This window comes from Anopheles darlingi, chromosome 2, assembly GCF_943734745.1.
Source record: "Anopheles darlingi chromosome 2, idAnoDarlMG_H_01, whole genome shotgun sequence".
Lineage (NCBI taxonomy): Eukaryota > Metazoa > Arthropoda > Insecta > Diptera > Culicidae > Anopheles > Anopheles darlingi.
This window is the reverse complement of record NC_064874.1, coordinates 89,449,402-89,461,901: the sequence shown is the minus strand read 5'-3', so window position 1 is coordinate 89,461,901 and position 12,500 is coordinate 89,449,402. Positions and strand designations below refer to the sequence as shown.

The 12,500-nt window shown below is 49.6% G+C and overlaps 2 protein-coding genes across 9 annotated transcripts in view; both read left to right on the top strand.

Annotated features, from left to right (window-relative positions):
* LOC125948795 (protein turtle) overlaps positions 1-23 on the top strand; it is a 16,475-nt gene extending 16,452 nt beyond the window's left edge. For all 8 annotated transcript variants that reach the window (XM_049675212.1, XM_049675215.1, XM_049675218.1 and 5 more), the window contains one exon: positions 1-23. This exon is cut by the window's left edge and continues 5,087 nt beyond it. The gene's annotated coding sequence lies outside the window, so the exon portion shown is untranslated.
* Positions 24-1,056: 1,033 nt separating this feature from the next.
* Positions 1,057-12,500, top strand: part of LOC125948796 (protein cramped) — an 88,754-nt gene continuing 77,310 nt past the window's right edge. Inside the window, exon 1 of the mRNA XM_049675219.1 lies at positions 1,057-1,281. The gene's annotated coding sequence lies outside the window, so the exon portion shown is untranslated. The remainder of the gene's footprint in view (positions 1,282-12,500) is intronic.

Below are 12,500 nucleotides of genomic sequence, written 5' to 3'. Positions count from 1 at the left end.
AGTTCGTATGATTTCTAACGAAAATAAATAAATCTAAAAATAAAGAGAAACGTCTTATTGGATTTGCAACTTGTGGCTCAGGATGTAGCAGGATCTAGCGGGGAACGAATTATCCTTGATGGAAACCCTTTTCTTTCCAGGATCAACCGCTAAATTTGAATTTCGCGAAATCGACCCCAGTAGTGAACTCGCCGAACCTAAACTCAACTGTCACTCTCCGCGAAAAGAAGAAGAAACAAACAAAAAATCCAGTGTAAACAAAAGAGCGTTCACAGCCGCCGTAAATCGCTTTACTTTGCTAATTATGTGTTTTTTGAGTAATGGAAGAAAATCAGATCAAACATGGTAATTATCACAAGTATTACGAGTTCCGCCCCGAGGATACTCGCTCGGGGATTCTGAAACGGTCGCTCGCTGAGCTGTGGAAAGCACGAAAGGCGGCTCCGGAAAGTGGTGATGACGAGTGTATTTTCCTGCTCGACGTCGGCTGTAATCGGGGCCTTTTCACGGCCAAAGTAAAAACCATCGTGCAGGAACTTACGGGACGAAAGGTGTGTGCTACCGGAGTGGACATCGACCCGGTCCTCTGTGAACAAGCTGCCTCGAGCGTGCCGGATGTGAACTTCCTGTGTGGAAACCTTCTCGAGATCGCCAGCAGCTCCTCCGGATGTGAAGATCCTATCGATAGTCACATGCAGCGGCTAGGAATTGGCCAGTTCGATGTCGTGTGCTGTTTCTCTGTGCTGATGTACGTTCATCTGAACGGAGGAGACGACGGATTGCGTGGTGTGCTGGACTATCTGTGCCGTCGTGGAAAGCTGCTAATTCTAGAGCTGCAATCGTGGAAGAAGTACCAAGACCAGGTTAGACGGTTGAAGCGCTCCCGAGGAGAAGTGTACGAGTATTATGACGCACTAGAGTGGCGAGGCAAGGATGGTATACTAGAATCGTGCATAACGAACTACATTCTCGAAAAGGGGTTCGAATTGTTGCAAGAGTCCGAAGAAAGGAATGAATTTGATCGCAAGATTTGGATTTTTGAAAAGAAATAAGAAGTAATTACAAATGCTTTCGTCTTTAGTGTGTATTCAATGACTGGGGAATCGATCGAGAAACCATCGAAGGTGAACTCTAAAACACTATAAACTTTCCAGTGAAAGGTTCTCGTTGTTCCATGTGGAAAACACGCATCGTGTTCAGTGCATTGTGAGCAACCGCTTTTCTCTTGTGCCAACGATTACGAAATTTATGCAAACACCCTCCCGGAATTCCTGAACACACGTAAGTACACTACATAGTTATCAGTAGTACAGTAGCAATAACCATGTTCGGCAGAAGAAGTATCTGCAAGGAAGATGAAATATTTTTCGATGCGTTTATATCGATAATAACAGCATCCGCGACCTCCAAAGAGATGCATTTACTTTACCTCAGATGGAGAGATCGATTCTGTTGACCGCTCCGACAGAGGGTCAGAGAGATATTAAAGTAGGCCTAGAATGTTGATTTGATCGGCAAATGATGGGGACTGAAAGCATTTGTAACGTAAACAGTTGTAATTTTGATTCCGTTTGTTCAGCACATAACCGTTGGCCAGCTACCGTCTGGATTCTCGTTCCAATCTTCGGACTGATATTGCACGGACTTCAACGTTCCTGTTAATTTCTGTTGAAGTCTCGTGTCTTCAGCTTTGTCCATTATTGCCATTTTGGTTTTTCATTGTTTCTGTTCATTGTTCTTTGAGGTTTTTTTTCCTTTTCCAATTTCCCTTTAAAAGAGGGAAAATCAGCGCAACGTCCTACGTTCGGACTGTCCACTTTGTCTCTAATATTTTAACCCTTTTCCTATGGCCAGGATGGTCAAAGATATGGTGAAAGGATTTAGAATCCTTTTTCGTTGTTCCTGAGCCTTTTTGGGGATCTTGCTGCAGTCCTCCAACTCCCCCCATCGCCTGGGATGGCCAGATTGTAAAAAATAAAAAAAAACGGCGTAAGGTAAAATGAACAGCTATATATTGAACAGAATAATTTTCAATCGAACCACCTAATAGAAGAAATGGTTAGTTTTGTCGAATAAGAATCAATAACTTCTACTACTACTACTAATGGGGTTATTGTTTCATTTAAGTTAATAAGCAATCCCAAGGGTTATACGGACCAAAAAGGCTTATTTTTGACGATTTATAGTGCAGAAACCATTCAACTTCGGTAAAATTTGGAAAAAAACGGTTAAATTTGAAAAAAAAAATGGTTAAATTTGAAAAAAACCCAAAGCGAACGAACCACACAAGTGCTGCACCCAAGCGCCATCTACCCTTTCAACGCATGAACTGGGTGCAGCACCCGAGCGCCACCTAGCCGTCAATGCATGAATTGAATTGGGAAATTGAAAATGCGAGCGAAATTGAAAGTGCGAGCGAAAAGTGTGAGCGAAGCCACTTCGGGTTTTTTCAAATTCAACCGTTTTTTTTTTTCCAAATTTTACCGAAGTTGAACGGTTTTTGTATTAAAAATTGTCAAATATAACTCTTTTTGGACCCAAAATAACCAAAGTACCTCCTTAAGGAGATTTCAACTTACTTGCCTAATGCGTATAACCCTTGGGATTGCTTGGGAATGAAACAAAAACCCCATTAGTAGTAGTAGAAGTTATAGATTCTTATTCGACAAAACTAATCATTTCTTTGATGGTGGTTAGATTGATAATTATTCTGCTAAATATATAACTGTGCGCTGCAACTGCACACCCGGGAATCCGAGATTCATTCATCGTGGCTGAGCTTTACATCCGTTGTCTTCACCTGGGATGCCTGGTCATCGATAGTAAAAGGCTTAGAGGGAATATTTTGTGATGAACGACGGGGGGTTTCGTAGTCTTGGCTACAGTTCTAGGAATTGGCTCTACCGGTTAGGGCTGGATCGGTTTCTTAACGCCGGCTGATCAGAGTTTGATTGATGGTCCCGGAATGCCCCTCGGAACTCTTTCTCACATTGACCGCGCTAGCATTAAAGTTTAGGAGGATTACGATACGAAACATCTGCTCTTCCCCGGTTGCCGGTTCGATCCATCGGTACTCAAATCACAGGATTATCAATCATTAATTATGCATTATTGCTCGTATCGTTGGGTTCTTTGTTACTGCAAAACAATTGAATTTTCCACCGCTTTTCCTACCAAGAGAATGAAATTACGTTATAATACCACCACCAGCGTGTGTGTGTGTGTGTGTGTGTTCTTGTGTGTCGATCCGGGTGAAATGGTCTGCAAAATGGGAACCGATCTAATGCTATTGTTCGAAGGTAAACCATATTCACCGTTTGATTGGACACTTGTTATGCGACGACATGCGTCGTCGTCCCGCTACCGGAACGAAACGAGGTGTTGGAGCGGGAGTGGGACCAAAGTGTGTCGTGAGGCCAGTTTTGGTTTTTCTGTTTCTCTAGATTTAGCTTCCTCTCTAGACCAGCACGTGGCGTGGCGGTGGTGGTGGTCCATTAGCAGAATTTTACCGCACAATTACCGACGTACACAAACGGATGGTGAACGCGGAATGGGCGATACAAATGGTCCCCTCAGCGCCCCATGATCACCGGGGCTCTTCTTCGGTATCTCGCACCATGCGCCACTTGTTGATTGGCCCACCAGGACGAGCTACGTGGGAGCCTCGGATCCGCGGCCGAGGAAACCTCCCCCCCCCCCCCCCTCGACGGCACTTGGGCGGCCGTTTTGAGGGATTGTCTGCACATGGCACGATTCTCATCGGTACCACCACGCGGTTCGATTGTCGTGCAGGAATTTCAAGAGTGCAGTGCAGTGTGAGTGAGTGAGTGAGTGATAGGAGGGTTTTTTGATAAAAATTCATGATCACGATTCTCGCGCGCGAGCAGCAGCTCTTCCGCTAATGGACACGTCTTATTTGAATCGTCGAATGTCGTTGTCGTCGCGGTTTGGAGTCCACCAGTGCGCCCTTATTTATTGACACTTGCAAACGGCGCATTAACGAGGAGTATCAATTATAGGACCACGTTTTTGGGGCTTCTGGGGAAATGGAGGTTGATGGATTGATGTTCCCGAGGATTTCGCGGGAAACCGATATAGATGTAAAAGGCCCATCACACTTTCCCAATTGGATGGATGGATTGATTGAAATTCCCGGAGATTGTGCTCCTCGGAGAACACATAATCAAACAAACACCAACGAGCACACATCGAGCACGCCAACACGAGCTCTGCACTCTGCTAGTGTGAAGGAAGACAGATTCAAATATAAATGACTTGCAACGGAGTGGTGCGAGGTCGATAAAAATCTTTTCCCACCGCCACGAAGGGACCAGCCAGTAGTCAGTCCGCCAGTAAGCCGATGCCTAGGATCCATATGACAAAGGATCAGCAGGCACCAACCCCTGCTCCCCCCCGGCGGGTGTGGAGGAGTTAGGCGATGGTCTGGACGGTCGGGACGGTCGGGACGGAAAAGTTCGAATTGTAATGTTTCCTCAGATAAGATAACAATAAAATTCCTCTCTCGCTGGCAACGGGCACGAGCCGGCGGCGGAGGAGCACATTTTACCCGACAAACTTTGATCTGGGATACAGAGGATCATGCGGAGAATCGCAACATCCGGACGCTGCTGCTGCTGATGCTGTGCTGTGCTGTGCTGGGGGGTTTTTGTGCTCTTTCGAGGGTTCGTACGATTGGTTACTGGAATGTGTGCGTGTGTGCTGGGGGGTAGTGTGTGATGTGGAACCCTCTCCTCGACACGTTCGCCAGCGGAGCAGAGCGGCTGCCACATTCCAGAGCGACATCGAATAATCGTTCTTCCGTTGCCCGAAATCGTGGCTGTTCCGTTATCGCTGTTATCCTGATCCTGTCGCGCCCACTACTACCACTACGACGGTGACGACGAATGGACCTTACCTTCAAGTCCCGTTCATTTGAATGTGTGATATTTGCAGCTAATGTTTCAAATAGTTTGATAGCAAATGGTCATGGCCTCCAAAAATAGTCAACCTGAAGGAATTCCAGCCCAGGGAAAAACCGGCGACCGGCAGTACAGAGATCGAGCTCCTCTAGGGTCTGGGTGCAAAACCACAATACCAGGTTGTTTCGAAACGACGATGACAGAGAGAGAGAGAGAACGGCTGGATCTCTACGCGGTGGTTGCAAAATAATTAATTGAAACAAAAACCACAAAATGGTCGCTGACATTGTCCAAGAACTAGTACCAATGGTGGCGTGCGTGCGTGCGTGTGTATAGGTGTGCGGTTTGGCCGTTATAACAGCCACCACTTGGTAACCATAGGTCGAGTGTGCGAAAGGCAGGAAATCGAGTATTCATTGGTTTGAGCTCGCAAACACAAATGCCGCCGCGCACTACTCTCGTTTGGGGTGTGCCGTGATTTCGTGAGTGTTTTAAAATGGTTTCCAGCGGCATTTCCCTCCGGCAATTGTGCTTGTGTTCGTGTAATTCGATGTGGTTTTCCGTGTGAGCATCGAAAGCGCATCAGCAGCAGCAGCAGCAGCAAGTCAACCATAAGTTGGTAAGCAATTTAATTTACTGGTAAGGAGGCTTAACTACCATCCCATCAGCCTGCCGGCGAACGGAGGGATCCATTAGGAGCAAGGAGGGTCCAGCCCCAGTCCGGTCGCAATGCAAACATACATTTTCGTATCCTAAAAGGTTTATCGGAATTTTAAGTGAATTACGACTGGGCTTTAAACACAGTCGTGTCCCCCCCTTTAATGAGTCGCTCGCAGAGGGAGGCATAAATGTTTAATAGGAATCTGAGGAATCAATACCCCCCGCCCGCCCCACCTTCCATCCATCATTTTCAGTTCATTCAATTTCGACGAACCGCTGCTTTTCATTTTGGATCTTGGAAATCCACGCGAACCACCCCCCGGCAAAAGGAAAGTCTTTTAAAATCGCATTGGTCCCCCCGGGATTGCCGGTTTCGATTCGGTTGAGCGACTATCACTCTCACCACGGCACACGCACAATACCCGAAAAAAAGGGCCTACTACTAATGGGTAGCTCGCGGAACGCTCGCACACAGTCGGATTTCCTTTATCCGTTTACTTTTTGTTTACCTCGTTGGAAGCTTTACCACATCCCAGTAAGCATTTTCCGATGAATGCCTTCGTGTCGCCTGATCTGATGCACCGGAGAGAGCGTGGTGGTGTAATGGTATCGGAAGTTCGGGTCGGGTAAATGAGACGCCACGCACCGGGCAGGGAGCGGGGGTGCGATGAGTGATAAAATCTGGCTAATGGAAGCGCACCTTGGATTATGTAATTAAAATTTCGGTCCCATGGCATCAGAGGCGTGGATGAGCCGGCGATAAGAGTGTGTGCGACGGCGAGTAGTGTAGTAGTAGTAGTAGTAGTAGTACCCCAATTAGGATTACCGTCCATGTTCCGCGTTGTCCACCGAGCGCGCTCCACTTTGATCGCGCGGATGGGTGCAAGCCTTATTTTGTTCATAAAACACAGCCAACCAGGACTGGTCAGAGGCGCCCCATACACCTTCCCTCCCCCCCCCCCCCCCCCCACTGGTATGCTATCTCCCAGCCCAGCTCGCGGATGTGATTAATTCAGTTTGTATCTCTCTGATTAATTCTCTCTATTTGACTATCGAACTGTGCCCTGGGGGTGGGGGGGCTTGGGGTTGGTGTAGGCCCTTCCACCCTCCAAAATCGAGGCCAGCAAAACGCAATTCCAAAACACCATCAACAAACACACACACACTCAGCATCCCGAGCATGCTGCCAATGGTGGAGCATATCCTGCCCTTAGCCGGCAGCAGCAGCAGCAGCAGCAGCCGGTCGCCAATGATTTGGTTCAGGACACCACCGGGGTACCGAGTTGCTGTGTTGTTGCGGTGGACGACAGTGATGGCAACTTTTCGATTGCAAAACAGAGCGGCAGCAGCAGCAGCAGCAGCAGCAGGCTGGTTGGTTGGCTGGTTGGTAGCAGCAGTGTGGGAGAAAATCAATTAAACAGAATTCCAGCGAAGCGAAGGGGATCACCATGGCGACTGCTGCTGCTGGTGCTGCTGCTGTGCCGGCGGAGACGGTATCAATTTATTCATGGGTTTGTGGGTACAGCAATTTTCCCGGGCCATCCACACCCCCCACCCCCCTCTCTTTCTTTTCCACCGCTTCGTCCCTTTTCACTCCTTCTTTTTAACCGACCTCAAACCAAAGGGAGGGATGGGAGTTCGGGCTACCGCCCCACCCACGTGCACCCCATCTTTAAACCGGAGGGGGGAGAGAGAGAGGGAGGAGCCGCCCGCCCGATGTCAAAACTCTTGCGGCATTCTGGCCACTTTTTGTTTTTGAATGCGCTACCGCCATGGCTTCGGTCCTCGGTTTCCACTCGGTTTGCTTGGCCTACTGCTGCTGCTGTTGCTGCTGCTACGACTTCCTACCGCTCTGCTCGCTCTCACTCTCTCCCTCTCTCCATCTCTCTGTCACGCTCGGTTTTCCGTTCGCTTGCAGCACTTTCCTCGATTCGATTCGATTCGAGAGGATTAATCTCTCTGTCCCTCTCTCTCACTCTTTCTCTCTCTCTCTTTCTCTCTCTCTTCCGATTTCTATCGCTCTCTTTTACTCCCTTTGACGTCTTTGTGTGGTGAGGCGGCCGTCCTTTGCTGCTAATGCTTGCCAAAACTGTTTGCATCTTATCTCGGAGCTCGAAGCTGTCCGCTGTCCCTGTGAATACCACAACAGGAAACAGGAGAAGACGGAGGCAGGGAGGTCGCAACGCCACCCACCATTCCATTGATCCACCATCGATCCCATCTCCCCTTGAAGCCGAGCAGCGAGAAGTTTGAGGCGAAGCATTGCGACAACAACGACAACATCAACAACAACAACAACAACAACAATGTTGCAAACAGGTCATGGTTGTTGGTGCGCGTTCATGAAACGGCATTCATTTCGGTGCCCTCACTCCCGGCGTAAGGAAGAGGACAAGGGAATGGGTGGTGGATGAAAAGCCGGGCAGGGCAGGGGTGTGGATAAAGTTTTCACTTTGTGTTGGTTCAATTGATTATAGATTTTGTTTCAACGGATCAACCTGGGCACTGGGAATGCGGGACCACGTCGGGATGTCGACGACGAAGACGACGACGACGAGGCGGATGATGCGGATCTTGATCTTGAGCAAATCCTACGGACCGGGCGGACTAGGCGCCTCCATCACCGTCGCTGAGTCATCAACTTAGTCTGAAAAGGACACACGGGCTGGCAGGCAAGACCAAGACCAGGAGGTCTTTCGTCTAGTGACTTCTTCTGCTGCTGCTGCTGCTGCTGCGGCTCTTTCTTTACCTTTTGTGCCAAGGGTGTGTATCCCGATGTGGTGTGTGGTGTACACCTCCAATCACGGCCACGGGCGGCTATCCTTCAGTCTCGCCACGTGGCACACCCTCCAAATCGAGAAACCCCCGAAGATCCTCGAACCTCGAAGGGGAAACGCTGTTAACGATTCAAGCGAGTTGGTCTAGTGAACATGCGTTTCCCGAGAGGAGAGACGCCCTTCCTCCCCTGTTCCTTCACACCCCCACGATTCAAGATGATTTCTCGGGACAACGGGGCACTGTGACTGTGTCCTTTCATCAGCAGGACACACAAATACGCACATACACACACAGAAACCGCACCGTAACGAAGCAGGTGCGGTACTCCCGGAGACAGGTAGTTATCAACAGCTCGGAACATTGAGCCCCGGTGCGTGTCTCTTGCTTTCGCTTGTGACAAGTTCCTTCGCGAGACGATGGTAGCCAACAGACACACCCACAACCACACACACACGCACACGCAGTAGGTGATAGTAGGGAGGCCAAATGATAAGTACGAGCGCCGCCAAGCAGGCCTGGGGAAGCATCAACAAGAACAACAACAAAAAAAAAGACACATCTTTGATCGCCGGGTATCGGAAAGTTTTACCCCGGTCCATAGGAAAGGGAGGATTTCCTTCCAATTTCCAGTTGTGACACAATTCACTTGTTAGAGGATTATGTGGGGCCGCCTAACCTGTGGCGTTGCGTGCGTGCGTGCGTTCGTGCGCCCGGCCGCGTAAAGTAGGGTGTTATTTAGTATGCGATCCTGTGTACTACGTACCTTGTCATGGTCGTACGACCCTACCCTGTGGTGATTCTGCTCTGCTACTGATGCTGCAAAGGTATCTACCGTTGCTGTACCGCTATAACTTTCAATTTTGCGGTATATTATCTTCTTACACTTTATTCCCTCTAATCCCTTCCCCCGTCTCCCCCCCTCTTGGTAGGGGTAGCTTTCTGTGCGCTCAGCCGTAGTGCGTAGTTGGAATTTTTATCGATTTTATTTGCATATAAAGAACGGATGTTTAGTTGCTGATATCACGGGTTATTGGTGGCCAACCGTAACGCTAGGGCTAGCTTCTACACGTTCACTTCAGCTAACCTATGCTGTGTTCATGTCAAGACCTGAAACGACTTCCAAGACAGGCTCAATCGTCAACGGTGCAGTTGGAGCGGCAGTAGCAATTTCCAAGAATTCACGTTCTCCTGCATCGTTTGATTTGATTAGCAGCCGAGGAGTTTCATTAGAGGCTTTGATTGTTGCTTATCCTTTGTCAGCAAAATGTGGTTCAATATCTATTCCGTGATGCTATGTAACACGAAACAATACAAGCTGTCTATAGTTGTCATGGTGATGCCGTCTATTGTCATTCTCTAATGTGCAATACATGTTCAGACAGAGTTGACAGATTGCGACAGATTCGACAATGACGATTATTTGACAGATTTAGGTACACTACTACTACTATTACTACTACTAGGAATACTAGCGCAATCTGAATGGGGCTTCCTTACGTACATATCTAATAGTACTCACATACGCCTCCGACATTTTGACACTGAACCAGGAATGACGAAGCCCTCTTATCTGCGATCGAGACGGAGGATTCTCAGAAAGATATCTGGATCCGTATATCAAAAGGGACTGTGAAGAAGCCGATACAAATTGGAACTACACCAGTCGCTACAAGAGTTGCGGAGGTAACCGGGCCATGTTATGTGAATAGTAGACGACGACCGAACCCGTAAAGTCTTCTTAAGCCTTGTAGATAGTCCACAGTATTGACAATTGATGTCAGAATTTCTGGTATACCGAACCTCTCGCCACCGTTGTAACACCTGATGAGTAAGTAAGTAAAGTAGAAGAAAAAAACGGAATGCTTCTACTAAAGAACTGCTGCTAACCTATTCCTTTGAGACAAGAAGAAAAAAACATAACTACATTTGCGTGTCTTGAAGGATAATGTTTTTATTCCTTCGGATGAGCGTTGCTTTCGCCTAACACCAAGGCAAACATACACATACACATAGTAGTACTTTGCCACGGCCGCGGGGCTTTTGCAAAAAGAACCGTACTGTGACCCGCTGGTGCCGGTGCCGGTGGTGGTGGTGGCGGTGTGGCTACTACTGAGCCAAGGCAAAAGCCAAAGAAATATCGACCCATCGGATGCATCAACTTTCGCTTGATGAAACTTTTTAATTGCTACAAAATCCGGATTTATGGTTCGTAAATAATACACGAAGTGAAATAAAAACGGGATCCGCGATCCCGCGCACCGGGATCAGCAGCCCCCGTCCCAGTGGCTCGGTCAGCAGCGAGCAAAGCAAAAAGGCAGCAAGGCGGAAACCGACGCTAAAGCGCACCAAGACCACTTGGCGTACACACACACACACAGCGCAGCGCAGCGCAGAGAAGGATGCGACTACTGGGTGGTGGGTGTTACTGACGGTGGTGGTTGTCGAGGAGCAGGAAGAGGAAGAGCAGGAGGATAAGGAGGTGTGGAGTGGAGAGAATAAAGTGCGCTAGGATGCACTCGCAAGTGCATTGTACAAGTGTGTGCAGCAGGGTCGCGTGTGCCGCTCCCGCTCCCGCTCCCTCTCGGTTGGCAGTCATCATATCCTGCGTTTCTATCCTTCCACCCCCTCCGCCTCTCGAGTGTATCGCTGGCACTGGCCGAGGGTGCCCGGCGAACTGGTTTCCTCCTCCTCCTCATCTTCCTCGTAGTGCTGTACAGAAATGTGAGCTCTCTCTGAGGTCCGCCACGCTCGGTTCGGTCCGCCCTTTTGCCGTTGCTGTGGCCGCGTTTCTTGGTGCCATTAAGATTCAGCACTCATCCTGAAATTTTCCGGAACAAAGTTCACGCCGTCGTCTTTGCTGCCGTCGCCGTGGCCGTCGCGGTCGTTGCCGCCGACGCGGCGCGAGATCGTGTGAAGATGTGCGAATCACGACTACGAGTGGACTGTACCTCTCTCTGTATGTGTGTGTGTGTGTGTGTGTGCGTTGCGGGAAAAAGTTTCCTCTTGAGAGGTGATACGGACCAGAGGATGCGTGATCTAGAGAGGTTACCCAAAAAGGGACGGGATGTTGGCGAGGGTTGGGATGAAGGGTGGAGGATGAAGGATTTGCTCTGCAGTGGCCAACAACCGGCAGCACCGCTGAATGAATGACGTCCGTGGATGTGTGGGAGATTCGTTTCCTGCTGCTGATGCTGCACCATCATCGGGGGAATTGTGCGCGAGAGGTCCTGGTGGAGACCGGGGTGCAAAGGCAATTGCTGTTCGCGTTGGCCATTGGCACCGGACCGGTGTGCCGGCTCGTCCTCGATGTTCTTCTCCGGACGGGGGGGTGGGGTGGTCAGGTCAGGTTTGAGCTGGGAGAGCCATCGTTCATAAATTGTTAATACTTTTCCCATGGCCTCACCTCGGCCCGGCTCGGCGTGTTGTTGGCGGTGGCTTCTCGTTCGTTTAAAATCCTTCCTGGCCACTCCTGCCCAGTCCACCCTCCCCCGGTGTTGGTGTTGGTGTTGAGGGTCGAAATATTCAAATTGTACCGCATTCCATTTCTCATCCGGTGGCGGTGGCGGCGGTGGCGGCGGTGGCGGCGGTGGCGGCGACGGCGGAACCCCGAACAAGACTCTGTCTGTCTGTCTCTCGGCCTGTCCGTTCGTTCGCTCTGACACGGTCTGTGGTGTAAACGGTGGCCAACGGGGTGGCCGGATCCGTATGAGAAGTGCGAAGTGTTAGCCACTCGACCCACACTCACACACACACACACACACACTCTCCACTCGTCAATGGTTGCCTAGATGCGGCAAACCGCAGCCCAGAACCGAAGTAGCCGCAATAGCAGCAGCATGCTCTTCGGTTGCCGTAGCAGCCAACAGCAGTCCAGCAGCAGCTTCCTGGCTGCTGGTGATGTGTTGCTGCTACGCCTGCTGCTGCTGCTGCTGCTTGCCCTTTTGCAATGGTCTGTCTAATATAAAAATTTGATTTGCATAATATACGTTCCCGATGTTCGCTTAGATTACTACCACTAGCACGAGAGAGACCTCTCACGGGCCTCTCAACCCCCGGCGCACCCAAAGCCAGAGCCCCAGCGCTAGTAGTGGTGGTCGGTCTCACTTCCGTTGTGCGAGAGGTGTCTTCTCCGAGGCTCATTTA